This window comes from Hemiscyllium ocellatum, chromosome 2 (genome assembly GCF_020745735.1).
Source record: "Hemiscyllium ocellatum isolate sHemOce1 chromosome 2, sHemOce1.pat.X.cur, whole genome shotgun sequence".
NCBI lineage: Eukaryota > Metazoa > Chordata > Chondrichthyes > Orectolobiformes > Hemiscylliidae > Hemiscyllium > Hemiscyllium ocellatum.
Genome location: NC_083402.1, coordinates 115,591,017 through 115,608,521, shown reverse-complemented (window position 1 = coordinate 115,608,521; position 17,505 = coordinate 115,591,017).

The following is a 17,505-nucleotide window of genomic DNA, read 5'->3' as shown; positions in this document are numbered from 1 at the left end:
GGGCATTGAAGACCCCACTCAGAGTATATTTGTGCCCTTGCCACACTTAGTGCTCCCTCCAAGTGTTGTTCAATATCATGATGCACCAGTCAGGGGAGGATGGTACCTGATAATCAGTAGGAGGGTTCCTTGCCCATCAAACGTAAAAAAGTACAGCACAGAACAGGCCCTTCTGTCCATGATGTTGTGCCAAGGACTATTCCTAATTTCAAATAAAATAACCTATCCTACGCACCCCTCAATTTACTGCTGTCCATGTGCATATCCAGCAGTCACTTAAATGTCCATGAAGACTGTGCTTCCACCACCACCACTGGCAATGCAACCCATGTGTTCACAACTTTCTGCGTAAAGAACCTACCTCTGATGTCTCCTCTATACATTCCTCCTAACACCTTAAAACTATGACTCCTCGTGCCAGTCAATCCCGTCCTGGAGGAAAGTCTCTGGCTATTGACTCTATCCATGCCTCTCATTGCCTTGTATATCTTGATCAGGTCCGTCTCTTCCTTCTTCTCTTCAGAGAGAAAAGTCCAAGCATGGTCAACCTCTCTTCATAAGACAAGCCCTCCAGTCCAGGCAGCATTCTGGTAAACCTTCCTTGTAGCCTCTCCAAAGCCTCCGTATCTTTCCTATAATAGGGTGACCATTAATAAAGCCAAAACACCATCTGCTTTCTTAACAGACCTATCCACTTGGGTGGCAACTTTGAGGGATCTATGCACTTGAACACCAAGATCCCACTGTTCCTCCATACTGCCAAGAATCCTGTCTTTAATCCTATATTCAGCATTCAAGTTCGACCTTCCAAAATGCATCACTTTGCATTTATTCAGATTGAACTCCATTTGCCATTTCTCAGCCCAGCTCTACATGCTGTCTATGTCACGTTGCAGCCTGCAGCAGCTCTCAATACTATCAATGGCACTTCCAACCTTTGTGTCATCAGCAAATCTACGAACCCACACCTTAATCTCCTTATCCATGTCATTTATAAAAACTACAAAGAACAGAGGCCCAAGAATAGAGCCCTGCAGGGTATCATGCATCACTGACCTCCAGGCAGAATACTTTCCAGCTACAACCACTCTCTGCCTTCAGTCAGCCAACCAATTCTGAATCCAGACAGCCAAATCTCCCTGTATCCCATACCTCCTGACATTATGAATGAGCCTACCATGGGGAACCTTAACAAATGCCTTGTCGAAGTCCATATACAACACTTCCACTGCTCGGCCTGCATCAACCTGTCTCATCACCTCCTCAAAGAACTCAATAAGATTTGTGAGGCAGGATCTGCCCCTCACAAAGCCATGCTGCCTGCTTTTAATCACACAATGCTTTTCCAAGTTTGTCATGAATCCTATTCCTCAGAATTCTTTCCAAAACCTTGCTGACCATAGACATAAGACTGGCTGGTCTGTAATTGCTAGGGATTTCCCTATTACCCATCTTGAAAAGAGGAACAACATTCGCCCCCCTTCAATCCCCTGATATGACTCCCATGGAGAGTGAGGAAGCAAAGATCTTCACCAATAGCTTAGTAGCCTCCTTTCTCACTATCCGGAGCAACCTAGGATAAATCTGGTCTGGCCCTGGGCACTTACCAATCTTAATGTTTGCCAAAATTTACAGCACATCAACTTCCTCAATCTTGATCTGTTCAAGCCTGTATCCCAGCTCCTCAAAGTTCTCATTCACAACAAGGTCCCTTTCCTTAGTGAAAACCAAAGCAAAAAACTCACTTAGGGTTTCCCCTATCTGCTCAGACTCCATGCACAATTTCCTTCTGCTATCCCTTACCGGACCTACCTTCTCCCTCATCATTCTCTTATTCCTCATGTATGAATAAAATGCTTTTGGGTTCTCCCTATTCCTTCCCTCCAAGCCTTTCTTGTTCCCCTTCCTGGGTCTCCTCAATCCTTTTTTGAGCTCCTTTCTAGTAAGCTTGCAATCATCTAAAGCTGTGCTAGATCCTTGCTTCCTTCACCTTACGTAAGCTGCCTTCTTCCTTTTGACGAGAAGCTCCTCTGTTCTCGTCATCCAAGGCTTCTTAATTCAACTACTCCTTGCCTGTCTCAGAGGAACAAATTTATGCATCACTCACAACAACTGCTCATTAAACAGTTTCCACTCTGTTGTGCTCTTTCTATGGAACAATTGTTCCCAATGTGTAATGTTTAATTTGAACCCGTGATGGGACCTAGAGTCAATGCTGAGAGCTCATGTCAGCTCTCTCCCTACTGTTTCCCACTGTGTCACTTCCTCTGTTGAATCTGTCCTGCCAGTAGGGCAGGATATATCCAGAGGTGATGATGATGGTATCCGGGTCATTGTCTGAAAGGTATGATTTTATGCACATGCCTAGGTCAGGTTCATGTTTGATTAGTCTCTGAGACAGCTGTCCCAATTTTGACATTAGCCCCCAAGTGTTAGTAAGGAGGACATGGCAGGGTTGACAGGGTTGTTTCTGCCATTGTCTTTTCTGGTGCCCGTCAATCTGTCTGGTTTCATTTCTTTGGATGGATTTCAAAACAATTGATACAGCTGAGTGGCTTCTGAGACCATTTCAGGGGCACTTCAGAAAGAACAACATTTCTTTGGATCTGGAGATAAATGTAGACAAGACCAGGTGAGGATGGCAGATGTCCTTCCCTGACAGATATTAGTGAGCCAGAATGGTCTTTTCCCAATAATCGACAATGGTTTCATGGTCATCTGTAGATTCTTAATTCCAGATTTTTTTTCACTTGAATTCATCTGCATGTTGGGATGTGACTCAGAGTTCCCAGGAACAAAAGCAGAAATTGCTGGATAAGCTCAGCATGTCTGGCAGCATCTGTGGGGAGATATCAAAGTTAACATTTCCAGTAGAGTGATCTTTCCTCAGACCTGGTGATAGTTAGGAAAAGATTTTTTTATATGCAAAAGGCGGGGGAGAAGCTAAAGATATGTGGAAATAGAGCTTTGAGAGAGAACAGGCAAAGGAATGGGTTACAGGCAGCCTAGTAGAATGAATAGCTATTAATGGACATTGGCTGTGTTTCTGGATTAATAACTTTGTTATATAACCACGAGGCCATCACCTGCCTTTAGGAAATCCTTTCAACACCACCAAGATGTCGGACAGTAAGAGCCATACAGATTCCTGCTTAGTCATGTTTTGGAGCCTATAATACATTATCCATAGCTCCAAACTACAAGACACATGAAAAACTGAATGTTGTTCCAGTGACATGTATCGAACTGTAGCACCATAGTGTCAGAGTCCCCAAGACTTGGAGCTATTCAATTTCTTTAACTCTCTTTCTCTCTGCCTGTCTATTCAAACTTGGACATCAATGGGTCATTAATTCCTTATCAAGTTTATAATGTATCTGATAGTTTTCAAATCAATGTTTGCCTGTTCATTTGGTCACAGTCTGTCACCTCAGTTTGCAAATAAAATGAAGCCTACTTTTTTGAGTAATTTATTTTATTTGATCAGTGATTTTTAATTTCTTGTTGAATGACAACTTTTTAAATGAATCAGTAATCAGTGATTCTTCCCACATGCAAATGGACTTTAGTAAGTTGCTTGATAAGGTTCCCCATGGTAGACATATGGAGAAAGTGAAGATAGCTAGGTGGATAAAGAACTAGTTTAGCAACAGGAGACAGAGAGTAGTAGTTGAAGGGAGTTTCTCGAAATGAAGAAAGTTGACCAGTGGTGTTCCACAGGGGTCAGTATTGGGGCCACTGTTGTTTGTAATATATAGAAATGATATGGAAGACGACACTGTTGTATGATCAGCAAGTTTGCAGATGACACGAAGAATGGTGGAGTAGCAGAAAGCATTAGGTACTGTCAAAGAATACAGGAAAATATAGATAGACTGGAGAGTTGGTCGGAAATGTGACAGATGGATTTCAATCCAGACAAACATGAAGTGATGCATTTAGGCAAGAATAATTCTAGAGCGAATTATACAATGAACAGAAGAGCCTTGGTAAAAGTTGATGGGCAGAGAGATCTGGGAGTGCAGGTCCATTGTACCCTGAAGGTTGCTACACAGGTGGATAGAGTGGATGGGGTGTTGAGTATAAGAGCTGGCAAGTCATGGTAAAATTGTACAGGATGTTGGTTCGGCCGATTTGGAGTACTGTGTACAGTTCTGGTTGCCACATTACCAAAAGGATGTGGACGCTTTGGAGAGGGTGCAGAGAAGGTTTACGAGGATGTTGCCTGGTGTGGAAAGTGCTAGCCATGAAGAGAGGTTGAGTAGGTTAGGTTTGTTTACATTAGAAAAAAGGAGATAGAGGGGGCAACTGATTGAAGTTTACAAAATCATGAAGGGTATAGACAGGATGGATAGAGACAAGCTTTTTCCCAGGGTGAAGGATTCAATAACGAGAGGTCACGCTTTCAAGGTGAGAGGTGGAAAGTTTAAGGGGCATACACGCGATAAGTACTTCACACAAACGGTGGTGGGTGTCTTGCATCTTAAATGAATCTACCATGCCTGCCTGTACCACCAGCAGGGGTGGTACAGGCAGGCATGGTAGATTCATTTAAGATGCATCTGGACAGATGCATGAGTAAGTGGGGAGCAGAGGGATACAAATGCTCAGGAATTGACCGACAGGTTTAGATAGTACATTTGGATCGGCTCAGGCTTGGAGGGCTGAAGGGCCTGTTCCTGAGCTGTAAATTTCCTTTGTTCTTGTTCTTTCTTTCTTGTTCAAATTATATTTTATAATATCCTTTTTGATGTTTTGAATGCAAATAATGTTTTAATAATGCTGCTGTTAAAAAAGCAAATATTTATTTACTGGTGTGATGAGATGGATGTGCATGTTTCACTGTGCTGAAATCTGTTTCTTTTCATCTGAGCAAGCCACCCTGTAATGCAAATATGGAAATTGCATGCTGTTCTCACATTGCGATATTTTAAATTACTTCACAGACTCGGTAGAAGATCCTACAAACCATCAAGGCAATGTAGTTCCCAGTTTGAGAATCAAACACCACTACATTAAATGTCTTAGGCTATGATTAAGTTCAGCATGATATCTTACAGATTTGCTACCAGTCAGCTGTTCCCTGGCATGTTTAACTTTTTAAGCATTTTGCATTGTACGTGGCTGAAAGTGCAAGCTGGTAATATCCTGGAAGGGGAATCCAGGCATCTGGGACATGAGTGAGGTGGAGAATCCATTGTATATTTGTTTAATAACTCCAGTTGAAACTTTGAGAAGTTAGTGGCACAAAACTAAGAGGGAAGTGCAAATTAGAGTTGGTTAAAAACAAAATAAAGAAAGGAGAGTAAGAGAGGCTGTTTTAGGAAGAAAGAGAGAGAAAGGAAAAGATTTTTTTAAATCAACAATTGAGTCTGAAGGAATGAGCCTGTACATTTGCAATAGTTAGTTTTCAGCTGAAGAGAGATTGTTGGCAGTAATTAACTGCTATCACATTGTCAAGAAATGATTAACCTGGAATGAATCTTAACATTCTTCAGTGGGATTACTGCATGCGTACTTAACAATTACAGCATCGACAAATTGACCTGGGTATTTCCATGGTGAGACAGGTCATGAAGACAAATTCATGAAGCTGTCAGTGCGGTGACACAACTCATGCAGCAAAATTTGGATATTGGCTTTTAAGTGTGTATTTGCTAAGCGTTGTTATGCCATAATTAGTGATGAGTCTGAGACTCACTGGTGATTTGATGGTAAATGTTGGCCTTGTCAGTTTCCAGGAAGTATTTGACCATGTTCATAAAATAACACAAAGAACTACTGTTAAGAAGATGTGGGTGTACTATATCTTTCAGAGAGTAAAACTAGCAGCAACAGCACCAAGTGTTCTCAATAAGACACAATGTAACATGTTCTCCAGCTGCTGGGGTAGCTGGTTGCCTGGAAATGGCCAAATAGATTTGATTTAGGCCCATTTAGTTTAAATTATACCCCGAAAAATACCAAATTCCAATCAAGTTTGAATTGAGCATATTGATAATCTTGGCTGCAAATGTGTTGCTGGTCAAAGCACAGCAGGTTAGGCAGCATCTCAGGAATAGAATCTCTATTCCTGAGATGCTGCCTAACCTGCTGTGCTTTGACCAGCAACACATTTGCAGCTGTGATCTCCAGCATCTGCAGACCTCATTTTTTACCCCTACATATTGATAATCTTAAAATCCAATGACACAATCCGATGCATTGGGTATAAGACTGGGGAAAAATGAACAGTTGAGAGGAGAATTGCCACTAGACCAATAGATGTAGACTGCTAGTCATAACTCTGTGAGAGGTACCTGTCTAGAAAAAGAGTTTGCCTGGAGAAAAACCTCAACACTGATCTGGAAGCAAATCTACTGATGAAGAAAAAGAGAAGATTAGCCTGCTGGCTGGTTTTAAAATTTGAATTTTTCTGTAAATCTTAATTGGGAGTACTATTGGACTAGTATTATAGAAGGGAAGGTAAAAGGTAGGCTAGAGGAAGGAATTGTAAATAGTTGTTAGTTAATTATTCTCTGGTGTACTTTAAGAAATAAAGTCATTAATTTTTACTTTAAAAAGTCCTTGGCCACTCAAATTCTTACAGAATACTATACGGGATCAATCTTTTCTGTGTTGCTGGTTTTAAATTAGGCAGGAGAATTTACCCGGTGTCATAACAATTTGGGGGCTCAGGCCTGTGATTTCAATTGGTTTAGACAGATTTGAATAGATTTCTGGTATGAAATGTCCCAGCAGATTTAAACACTTGCATGCTATTTTCCCAGATCTTTAAATAAAACGTTGGTGAAGCAATTTGTTTACTTTCATGACTTGTAGTTGATTAAATTAAAAGTCAGAGAAATGGTTCTTACATTTGCTAAAGAGGTTCTGGGATTTGAAGATGATTCTCAAATTTGCCAAGAAAATTTAGAAAGAAAGAAAAAGGCCATAATTTTAGAATTAGCAAATAGGTTCGATTTGGGTTTAACCAAGGACATGAGTAAAATGGAAATTGTCAGCGGATTACTCAAATACTTTGGTGTGTCAAAGAAACAGTCAAGTGCATTAGAGATAGAAAAACTTAAATTACGATTGAGGAAAATGGAGTTAGAGGGTAAACAAAGGGAGAGAGAGGAAAAAAAGAGAGAAGGTTCTTGGCTGAGCGAAGACACAGAGAAAAAAGGAAGAAAGAAAGAGAGAGATAGTTCTTTGCTGAGCAAAAGGGGAGAAAATTTGAACTTGAGAAGTCGTGACTTAGGCAGCAAAGTCAACTGAACAGGATGGAGGTTAAAAGAGGAGGTAGCGATATATGTAAATATGTCAAATCTCTGCCACATTTTGATGAGAAAGATGTTGAAGCCTTTTTTATTTCATTTGAAAAAGTGGTTCAGCAGATGCAGTGGTCCAAGTATTTATGGGTAATGCTAGTTCAGACTAAACTGATAGGCAGAGCTAGTGAGGTATTTACTGCACTGTCCGATGAGGTGTCAAGAGATTATGAAGACGTTAAACAGGCTATTTTAAATGCTTATGAATTGGTACCAGAAGCATATTGACAGTGGTTCAGAAACATGAAGGAAAAACCACATCAGATTTATGTTGAGTTTGAAAAACTAAACATAGTCATTTTGATCGACGGGTGCATGCTTTAAAAGTAGATAGGACATTTGAGGCTCTAAGAGATATTATTGTGTTGGAGGAGTTTAAAAACTAAACTTACAGAAATGGTAAGAATTCATGTGGAGAAACAGAAAGTTCCAGAAGTGAGAAGGGCAGCAGAATTAGCAGGTGAATACGTGTTGGTGCAGAAGACAAGCTTCCAGCCAGAATTTTGTCCTGGGAGGGATAGAAATTGGGAGAAGGGGAGATCCTACTTGAATAAACAAAGAGTAGAGAGCACAAGTTAAAGAATTCCAAGAGGGTGAACAGGAGGTGAAAGGCCTCAGGTGTTTTCACTGTAATGGAGTGGGACACAGAAAATTACAGTGCCGAAGGTTTCAGAAAGGCACTGGGAAAAGATGTTTTCAGTGTCAGAATGTGGGACACATAAAGACAGAATGCTGGTCATTAAAGAAAGGCGCTGTGGGAAAAGATATGGTAAAAGAAGCTAAGCCAGTGGCATTAGTGAAGGTAGTAAAGGAAACCCCAAGAAGAGCTGAGAAGCTACAGGAGAGTGCACATCCTAGGCAGGGCTGGGTATGGATTTAGCACCTGATCTCTGCAAAGGATTTTCCTCTATGGGTAAAGTTTACTCAAAATTTTGGGAGATACAGGACCTGACCAGTTGTTGATAGTAAGGGATGAGTGAATATGCACTCTTTCTGATCTGTTACCCTAGAGTGTGGTAATTTTTGGGACAGATGGACAGAAATGTAGCATTCCCCTATGTAAGATCAGGTTGGAGTGCCAACTCAAGACTGGGGAAGTTACAGTGGGAGTGAATGACAAAGTGTCAGCTCCAGAAATTCAGTTTGTTCTGGGGAATGATTTGGCAGGATCCAAGGTAGGGGTTACACACTTGTTGTGGAGAAGACCAAGAAACTGAGGAGTTAAAACAGAAATATCCTGGTATTTTCCCAGACTGTGTGGTAACCAGATGCCACTATCATAAGTCACAGCATGAAGCAAAAAGTAATGAGAAAGATGAAGGATTTGAGATTCAGTTAGCGGATATCCTGTTTGATGTAATGGTGCAGGAAAAACTTGATCAGGTAGAGAGTCAGGCAGAAGTGTTTATTCCTGAAAGACTAAGATATCTGCAACAGCAAGACAAAATGATAGAAGATATACATGTGGATGCGTACTCTGAAAAGTAGGCAGAGAATATTCCAGAAGGTTATTATCTGAAAGATAAAATCTTCAGGTGGAAATGGAGACCACACTAGATTAGTGCAGAGGAGAAATGGGCAGAAGTGCGCCAGATTGTGTTGCTGGTAGCATACAGACAGGAGATATTATGGGTAGTACAAGAACTACCTGTAGGAGATCACCTCGGGATACAAAAGGCTCAGGCTAAGATATAAAAATACTTTTATTGGTCTGGACTGCACAAGCATATGGTTAACTTTTACCGTACATATATGCCAATGTTAGGGAAGCCACAGGTGGTAATAAAACCAGCACCTCTGTTGCCAATTCCCACATTTGAAGAACCTTTCGCGCGGTTATATTTGATTGTGTAGGTCCCCTCCCGAGAACTAAAAGCGGGAATCAGTATTTGTTAACCAAAATGGATGTGTCTACCAGATTTCCAGAGGCAATTCCATTACAGAGTATCAAAGCAAGGGTATTAGAGGAGTTAGTAGCTTTCTTCACCCAGAAAGATTTAGTCAGACCAAGGGTCAAATTTTAGTGCTAGGCTCTTTAAGGAGGTTGTGGATAGCTTCGGTATACAACACTTTAAATCCAGTGTGTATCATCCTGAATCCCAGGGAGCTTTAGAAAGGTGGTATCAGACTTGAAGACCATATTGAGAGCAGACTGTCAGGATTACCCAAATGATTGGGACAAAGGTATCCCATTCCTATTGTTTGCCATTAGAGATGTCCTAAATTAATCTACTCAGTTTACTCCATTTGAGTTAATATTTGGGCATGAAGTGAGAAGACCTTTGAAATTCATTTTTAAAAGTTGACAGGACCAAGGTCGGAGGTCTCATACTTGGATTACGTATTAGAGGTGAGGGAGAGATTAAGTAGAATAGGTGAATTAGCTAAACAGCACCTAAAGAGGTGTAGAATGAAGCAAGTGGCAGATAAAAGCTCTGAGATGCAAACATTTTCCTGAGGGATAACATTTTAGTACTGTTACCAGTGATAGAGATCCCTTCAAAGTCAGGTTTAGTGGACCCTATCAAATTGAGGAAAAGTTGCATCAGGTGAACTATTTAGTTAAGGTGCCAGACAGAAAAAAAAAGGTATCGAGTATGTCATGTGAACATGTTGAAACCATATTATACTAGAGAGAAAGAACTGGAGGAACAGGTGTTAGTTACTGCCATGCAGAGTGAGGAATCTAATCCAGATGATGTGGATTTTTTAAAAATGAAGAAGCACTTGAGGAGTGGGATAGCTTAGTAAGCTATCTGTCTCAGGAATGTAGAACATGTTGTGGAAAGGTCACCCAATACTCTGAGAAAGTTACAAGGCGATGCGGAAACTCCTTCACCAAATTAAACCTTTACTTGCAAATACAAGCTGTGGCAGTTAGAAAATCTCTTCCCTGTCTGCTCACACATTCTTGGGGACTCTCCAGTTTATACTTTTCTAGTTTCCACTCTTATCTGTTGTCATTAGCATAACCAATCATACTAGCTTGCTTTGTCTTTCTGAACTAATCATCTTCTGCAACACTGGTCTGCTACTTACACCTCACCTATCGCTTCACTGCTCAGCTGTAACATGATTCTATGCGTGTATTACACCACTAACTACATAACTGCCAAATTAACTTCAAGATATTGCATAAACACAGGTGAAATTTGTTACTGCAGTACAAGGACATATGTAAGAATCAGATGGGGATGTCGATAAAATAACACCCCTATCAGCTTAAGCCTTTCAAAGCCAGACAAGTCCAAAAGGAGGTGGAGGCTATGCTCGACAAGGACATCTTTGGACCAAGGCAGAGTGAGTGGAGTCTGCTGATCATCTTAGTTCACAAACTGGACAGGACTCAACGATTCTGCGTGAATTATCGGAAGGCCAACACTGTTACAATATCAGACTCATATTCAATTCCTAGATTGGAGGACTGTATTGAGAAAGTCAGACAAGTCAGTTACACCACCAAGTTGGACTTAATGTGTGGTTACTGGCAGATACCTTTATCAGAGTTGGTGAAAGACATTTCCACGTTTGTAACCTCAAATGGACTATATCAGTTTAAAGTGATGCCTGCTGGAATGAAGAATGCACCCAGCACATTCCAAACACTCATGAACAGATTTTGGCTGTTAACAAACTGTGCAGTCTATTTGAATGATGGATTGATCTTTAGTAATTCCTGAAAATATCATATGGTACAGTTAGCAAAGCTCTTTGAACAACTACAAGAAGCAAAACTAGTGATAAACTTAAATAAAACAGAATTCGCGAAAGCAGAGGTGATGTTCTTGTGATATAGCATTGGTTATGGAAGGTTGACCCCACAGAACGCAAAGACAAGGGCCATCGAGAAACCCTCATGGCCAACCTCGAAGAAAGAGGTGCTTCGATTCTTAGGACCTCGCAGATTCTATTGGACGTTTTTTCCAACCGGTTAACCGGTTTGCTGATGAAGAACACAAACGTTTGATGGACAAAAATATTCCAGGAGGCATTCAACCATTTGAAGTTGCTATTAACCAACAAGTCAGTTTTAGATACACCAAACTTTTCAAAACCTTTTAACGTTGTCATCGATGCAAGTGACATTGGAGTTGGAGCTGTATTCCTACAGGAAGATGATGATGGGATTAAACTGCCAGTTGGTTACTTTTCAAAGAAGATCACATCCACCAGAGACATACTCCATGATCGAAAAGCAACTATTTAGTTTGGTACTGGTCTTACAACAATTTAGTGTGTATGTCACGAACAATGTGTCGGAGACGATTGTGTACACAGATCACAATCGGCTTACATTCTTAGAATGTTTTAAAGAAAAGAATATTAGACTATTTCATTGAAGTCTTATGTTACAGACTTTTAATTTAAAAATCACACATGTTGCAGGTCAGAAGGATGTAATCACAGATGGGCTATCGTGGATTTAACTACTAGAGTTTAGATGAGATTTGTCTTTATTTAATTTTATACATATATACAGATATATGGGAAGAAGTTAAGGTGAACTTATATTTAGGTTATCTGTATGTTAGGGTAATGTGTTTAAAGAATAGAGAAAAAACATGAAATTATCTTTTCATTATAATGCTTCATTTTTTTCTTAAACAGGGAGGTATTGTGAACATGTGGGTGTTCTATACCTTTCAGAGAGTAAAATCCAGCAGTGACAACACCAAATGTTCTCAATAAGACACAATGTAACATGTTCTCCAGGTACAGGGATAGCTGGTTACCTGGAAATGACAGAAAAGGTTCACATTGGGCCTATCAGTTCAAATTATATCCTGAAAAATACAAAATTCCAATCAAGTTTGAATTGAGTATATTGACAATCTTAAAATCTAATGACTCAATCTGATGCTTTGGGATATAAGACTGGTGAAAATTGAACAGTTGGGAGAAGAACTGCCACAAGACCAATGGATGTAGACTGCTAGTCAGAACTCTGTGAGTGATAACTGTCTAGAAAAGGAGTTTGCCCAGAGAAAATACCTCAACACTGACTTGGGGAACAATCTACTGGCGAAGATAAAGAGAAGATTTGAAGTATGGCTGGTTTTAAAACTTGAATTCTTCTGTAAATCTTAATTAGGAGTTTTATTGGACTAGGATTATAGAAGGGAAGGTAAAAGGTAGGTTAGAGGAAGGAATTGTAAACAGTTGTTAGTTAATTATTCTTTCTCATGCTTTAAGAAATAAAGTTGTTAATTTTTGGTTTAAATAATTCTTGACCACTTCAATTTTTACATATTACTGCACAGGATAAATCTTTCTCTGTGTTGCTGGTTTTAAATTTAGCAGGAAGGTTTACCTGGAAATCTGGAGCAAAAGCAGAAAATGCTGGAGAAACTCAGCAGATCTGGCAGCATCTGTCAAGAGAAAAACAGAGTTAACATTACGAGTCCAGTTACCTTTCACCTGCAATTTTGAATCCATGCTGCTACCATCTCTTCCTAGTTATCCTTTTGTCCTAAATCCTATTTGCCAAACCCATATCATGCCCCTTTTTTGTCTTCCTGAATGGACTTCAATAAGGTTCCTCATGGTAGACTTGTTAGCAAGGTTTGATGTCATGGAATACAGGGAGAACTAGCCACTTGAATACAGAACTGGCTCAAAGTAGAAGGCAGAGGGTGGTGGTCGAGAATTATTTTTCAGACTGGAGGCCTGTGACCAGTGCAGTGCCACAATGATCAGTGCTTGGTCCACTGCTTCCCATCATTTATATGAATGATTTGAATATGTACATAGGAGGTATAGTTAGTAGATGACACCAAAATTGGAAGTGTAGTGGACAGTGAAGAAAGTTACCTTGGAATACAATGGGATCTTGATCAGATGGGCCAATGGGCCGAGGATTGGCAGATGGAGTTTCATTTAGATAAATATGAACTGCTACATTTTGGAAATGCAAATCAAAACAGGACTTGTACACTTAATGGGAAGGTTCTGGAGAGTGTTGCTGAACAAAGAGATCTTAAGGTACGGATTCATAGTTACTTAAAAGTGGATAGTGAAGAAGGCATATGGTATGTTTTCCTTTTTTGGTGACAGCATTGAGTATAGGACTTAGGAGGTCATATTGTGGCTGTACAGGACATTGGTTAGGCCACTTTTGGAATATTGTGTGCATATCCACCTCCTATCGGAAGGATGTTGTGAAACTTGAAAGGATTCAGAAAAAATTTACAAGGATGTTGCCAGGGTTGGAGTGTTTGAGCTAAAGGAGAGAGTGAATAAACTGGGGCTGTTTTCCCTGGAACATCAGAGACCGAGGGTTGGCCTTATAGAGGTTTATAAAATTATGAGGGGCACGGAGTTGGTAAATAGATAAGGTCCTAACCCTAGTGTTGGTGAGCCCAGATGACAGGGCATAGATTTAGGGTGAGAATGAAAAGAGTTAAAAGGGATCTAAGGGGCAATCCTTTCATTCAGAGGGTGGTGTGTATATGGAATGAGCTGCCAGAGGAAGTGGTGGAGGCTGGTACAAATGCAACATTTAAAAGGCATTTGGATGGGTACATAAAATGGGAAGAATTTGGAGGGATATTGGCCAACTGCTGGCAAATGGGACTGGACTAGTTTAGGATATCTGGTTGGCATGAATGAGTTGGACCGAAGGCTCTGTTTCTGTGCTGTACATTTGTATGGCTCTGTGACTCAAAAAGGCCAACAAGGCTGTTTTGCTATCCAATCAATGCAGGAAATAGACATAATGGAAGGCCAAGCTGAGAAATACATTGTACCATCACTATTCAGGGATTGAACTCATTTCTCTACCTGATTGAATCATGTACAATGTTGGTCTTCAATGGAATTTCACTTTCCCTTCAGTTTGCTTAAATTAACAAAATAAATTTATTCTTCCAACAGCCCAACTCTTGCTGAATCTGAGTTGATAAATGGTGGTGCTGGAAAAAGCACAGCAGTTCAGGCAGCATCTGAGAAGCAAGAGAGTCAATGTTTCGGGCAGGGTCTTTCTTAGGACTGGGGAGGGGGATAAGAAATAAGTAGAGTGAGGGAGTGGGGCTTGGGGAAAGGTAGGAGGGATGGCAATAGGTGGGTGAAGTTGAAGTTGATGGTGGTAAGTCAATGGGAATTGTGGAGCGGGTAGATGGGAAGTAAGATGGACAGATAGGTCAGGTCAAGAGGGCAGATAAAGTAACAAAACTGGATGGGCTAACTGACATTAACCAAGGTACCGGAAATGTCAATGGCATACCACATCCCTTGCAAAGTCTACCTTGCTAATATAGTGGGCTTGAGCCAAAATTAGGAAAGCTAACCCACAGACTCCTCCAGCAACAGCTTAATACAGCCTTGCCTTCAGTGATGAGTCTCTCAACTCTGGAATTCTTTCCCTAAGCCTTTTTGTTTCTCCAGCTCCTATAAGAGGCTCTTTGAAAACCAACTCTTTGAACAAGCTTTTGATCATCTGTCTGAATGTTTTGTTCTGTGGCTTAGTGTTATAAAGTGTTGCATATTCTTCCTGAGAAGAGACTGGAAGTTTTATTATGTTAAAAGTGCTCAATAAATCTAAGTCATTGCAAAACTCTGTCACAATATTCTGTCTGTTTTATTTTATATGGAGTAACTTGCTCGTGCATCTGAGAGAGCTATAACGAGTTGAAATAAGTCGTAATTTACAGAAGGAGCATTGGAATATTTTCAAAACTTATGCTAGAGTTGGGCTGTCGGAAGAATAAATTTATTTTGTTACTTTAAGCAAACTGAAGGGAATGTGAAATTCCATTGAAGACCAACATTATACATGATTCAATCAGGTAGCGAAATCCCTGAATAGTGATGGTACAATGTATTTCTCAGCTCAGCCTTCCATTATGTCTATTTCCTGCAGTGATTGGATATCAAAATAACACTTTTATTAACGGTGGTGTTCTCGACAAATTGATTGGCATCATATTTTGATGACATCAGTCAGGTCGATGATGAGGATGAGAGATAAAACAGAACCAAATCAGCTTTGCTGAGGTGCCTGTGAAGGAGTGATCAATTAGGAGGGAGATGTCCATTGTTTGGATGCAATGTTTGCCACCTTTGATGAAGTGGGCTATTTGTTTTGGCCATGTGTAAAATGTACCCTGTTGAAGGTTTTATACATTTCAGGCCTAAGATTGAGAACATCACAATGCAAACAATTTGTTTTGAAAGCAAATTGACAAGAGCAGGTGTTGAGACCAAGATATTGAAATAACATTTTGACATGTTTGGAAAAGTGATACTGTCTAATCAATATTGTCTCATTTTTTTCTTGTTAATAAGCACAATAGTTGTTACTTTCTTTCAGATAATATACTGCTAAATAAAAAGAACGGATAAATAATGTTACATCTTAGTCTTGGATCTTTATGAAAATGAAAGCCTATTGTCTTCAAATTCAGTAATCTGGATTTGGGAGCCAAGGTACTCCAGGTCAGGCATTTGAAGCAAGTACATTTTTTCTCATTTGATCTAAATTCAGGTGGGGTTAAGTTGCTGTATTTTAATGTGAGATGAGAGATAAATTACACAAAGAAGTCCATATGCATGGCAAAAGCAGAACTATGCAATTGCGTTTGGCCTCAAAATGTTTATTCATCCGAATCAAATTCTTGGTTTCATATTATAATAATCTCTAAATCAGATGGTTGAATGTCGAATTCCCACTTTTGAAACCTGAGCACATAATCTAAACTGCGAATTCTGTACAAGACTGAAGGAGTGCTGCATAGGTGCCACTGTTTAAATGAGATCCTAAATTCTGACCGGTAGATATTATTGACCACATGGCTGTATTTGGAGAAGATTAGAACAATCCTTCCTGCTCTGTTAGCAAATATTTATACACACTAACATGAAAGCTGTTATCTATACTTTACCCCATCACTATTTTTTGAGGTCTTGCTGTGTGAAAATTGGTCAAGGGAACTCCTATATTACAAAAAAAGGTTGAAGATCTTGAAAAAGTGCCTTAGTGGCTGCAAAGTATTTTGGGATATCCTATAATAGTAAAAAGATCTATGTAACTGCAATTTTTTAATGATGTTTGACTTCCCAATTTGTGCCTGAATCCTGTAGAGCTGTGTCAGCTGGACTATTTCGTGAAATCTCTTCCACTGTTCTTTCAAACATATTTTGTAATCCGTGGCCTGTTCAGTTGTCAAAGTGGATTCTTCTATCTAACACAGCAAGTATACTGAAGGAAATATAGCTCTTATTTGCCATTAATTTGAGGCTGCAAATGGGAGCTACATGACATCTTGAAAGCATTTAGACTGGTAATTAGAGCAGATAACAGTAAATCAAAATATGTGTTTAATGGCCATTGCGTCTATTTGCAGTTTTAAGCTTTTTTTCCCCTCTTCTTTGCAAAACAAGGTTTAATTATAAATGTTGATTGCAAAAAGGCAATCAATTCTTGTGAACCTAATTATTAATTAATACACATCTCACTTGTTAATTAATATGCATACATTGTAAACTAGAATACAGTGATTAACATAACACTTGACATTTTTAATGCTGTGCAATTCTGACCTTTAAACTTCTTGCTTTTATTAAAAATCTAGGGAGCTTGATATCTGTGTAGGTATTTGAACCTCACTGTCATGTCCAAATGGAGCTGCATTGTGTGGGAAACTGTGTCACTCATTTTGATGAGAACAGTCAATTCACAGTCATTTGCTGACCAAGTAAGGGACAATCAAGGTCTACAAGCCTAAAACATCAGCAGGATGCTATGGCATTGGGATGTGAAAGGTAGAGTGCCTTATGAATGTGCCTTTCATTGAAGCTTCTTAAAATTAAATTAACAAATAGTTTTCATGGCTAGTTCACCTCATTGGGTAACGACATGGATGGAGGATATCTGCTTCAGGGCCCTGAGGATTTCTGGAAGCTGGCAGCATTACTTATTTTATTCCATTTTCCAAAAACTATGAGCATGGGGTTGGCTAGGCCAGTGCACCCAGGTGTACAAGTAGGGCCCCTTAAGTGTTCCTGGGATTCTAGTCTCCTCAGTCTCGGCTGGGAAGTTGGTCCAGACAGCTATACAGACCCTCAGAGCCTATGCAAACATAGAGCTGATGCCAAAATCCCAATAAAACATTAACGCCTATAGTGTGGAAGCAGGCTATTCTGCCCATCAAGTCCACAGCAACCCTCTGAAAAGCATGCCATTCCAATGCACACT